This window comes from Priapulus caudatus, unplaced genomic scaffold, assembly GCF_000485595.1.
Source record: "Priapulus caudatus unplaced genomic scaffold, Priapulus_caudatus-5.0.1 Scaffold310, whole genome shotgun sequence".
NCBI lineage: Eukaryota > Metazoa > Priapulida > Priapulimorpha > Priapulimorphida > Priapulidae > Priapulus > Priapulus caudatus.
The window spans coordinates 208,360-210,859 of NW_014577371.1; positions in this window are offsets into that span (position 1 = coordinate 208,360).

The following is a 2,500-nucleotide window of genomic DNA, read 5'->3' on the forward strand; positions in this document are numbered from 1 at the left end:
AGAGAGAGAGAGAGAGAGACAGAGAGAGAGAGAGAGAGAGAGAGAGAGAGAGAGAGAGAAAACTGCTAACAACCTCTTCTGTTACACGTAGATGAGCGTCACCGTGGCCGCCATCTTGCTCGGTATCCTGACTGCACCGATTCTGTCGGAACCCGCTTACAGAGGCGCCACCATCGGCCAAGGCAACTACGGCTCGGACTACAGCTTCCACAGCGGCAGTGGTGATGGCAGTTACCTAGGCAGTATGACAGATGGCAGCAGCAGCGGCCGCAGTATTATAGGTGACAGCAGCAGCAGTAGCGGTATAGGACGTGCGGTTGATCTTGGCAGTGCACTTGGAGAAGATGGAAGCGTCAACATCGGAACAAGTATCGCCACCATGTCTGCCAAACTCGAGCCCGACTCCAGAAGCTACCGAGTACATGGTCAAGTCACTGGAACCCACGTCCCCAGCGGCCAACCCAACAGATCCAGTCGATTCACGAGTGTAGGCAGTTTCGGAGGTGCCCAGAGAGGCACACTCGACTATGGAAAGGTCACTGACACAAGCGCAGACCCCGCAAGCGATCTAGCTGGACGGATCTACAGATCTTATCGATTCCGTGTAGGTAGTAATGGCGGTGCTCTCAGATCTGCCCACGACGAGGGACAACTCGCTGCCACAAGCACGGTGCGTGCCGCTAGCAGAGTAGCCGACATTGATATGGTCGTTCTGGAAGCAGCTGGGACGGGTTCTCGTGTAGACGGCGCCACCGTCCACACGGCAGGTGTACCATCCGTAGGCGGCAGCGACGGCGGCGGAAGACTAAGCGTGTACGTTACCGGAACCGAGGACCAGCACGCAGGGATTTTCGGGACCGGCGGATACGGAGGTAGCAGCAGCGGCAGCGGCAGATTCACAGGTGGCAGCAGCAGCGGCAGAATCACAGGTGGCAGCAGCAGCGGCGGCAGAATCATAGGTGGCAGCAGCATCAGTTTTATAGGACGCGCGGTTGATCTTGGCAGCGCTCTTGGGCAAGATGGAACCGTCAACATCGGAACAAGGATCGCCACCATATCTGCTGAACCCGAGACCGACTCCAGAAGCTACCTAGAACGTGGACAGGCCGCAAGGACTCGGATCTCTGGTGGCCAAGCCAATACTGCTAGTCGATTCAGTGGAGGCAATCTTGGAGGTGATCTCAAGGTCACCTACGACAACACGCAGGTCGCAGCCACAAACATAGGCGACCTTGGAGGCGGACAGATATATAGAGATGATGGATATAGCGGGCTCATCGCTGGAGGTCACCTTGGAATTGATAGTGGACACGGACACGATGTGACTGCTGTGGTCAGCACAGGTGGTCGTGGAAGCGGTCAAGTGTCCACTGTTAACAGAGGAGGCGCTGCTGCTGCTAGAACCTCCTCCTCCTCCTCCTTCCCCTCCTTCTCTTCGCCCCTCCCTTCCTCCTCCTTCTCCTCTTCCTCTTCCTCCTCCTCCTCCTTCCCCTCCTCCTCCTCCTCCTTCTCTTCCTCTCTCCCCTCCTCCTCCTTCCCCTCCTCTTCCTCCTCCTCCTCCTCCTCCACTAGAGCTGCTGGTGCGATCGACTACTCACATATAGGAGGAGGTGTTAGAGCTTCCCGGGGGAGCATCGGAGGAGGTCGAGGATATGGAGGGCGTGTGGGATCTCGCGGGACGGCCGCACGTCGCGGCAACGTCGGCAGCAGTAGGTCTACTTCTGGCGGAAATGCGGTGCTTCTCGCGGCTTCCGGTGAGTAACGGTATTATGACGCGAGATTCGTCGTCTTTAATAATAAATCTTTTATAATTATTATATTACCATAAATCATTAATTGTTTAATGATAATTGGCTAATTGATTAATTGATTTTTATGTTGTCGTCTTTCTTAAGCTTTTGGTGGCGACAACTCCGTCGACATCAACAACTTCGCCAACATCGACGCCAGCGCCTTCGGCTACGACAACTTCGGCCACCTCTACGTCAACATAGAAGATTTCGACTTTAACGGATGGAGGAACGCCGCGCACGCCGCCGCTCCCCGTGAGGCCCTTAACGCCGCCCAGACCGAGCAGATCGTCATCGGACGTAGATTCCGATCTGGATCCGCCAGCCAGACAGAGATGAGCTCGCTCGTGAGAGAAGGCGCTGGAGGAGGGGAGTCCGGCGCGGAGGTCTCCTCTACCCGCACCGCTAACCAGGAAGCCTCCCAGCAGTTCACGCAGAGAGTCGGGGGAGAGGGGGAGGAGACACGGGGAACTGGCTACGCATTCGAGAGGAACAACAACGGAGAGATCCGCTTTGTTCCCGTCGTCGTGGATTCCCTGCCGGTGCACTCCGGACCCCGCAGTCAGCTGGGAGACAGTGTCAGCCTTCATTATGGTTAAACCTGCATGCTTCAGCTGCCAGCCAGCGCCCGCCGTTTATAGGTACGGGATTAATTGTGATGAGGATGCTGATATTGAAGATTATCATAATGTACAGCAACAACAGCAGCA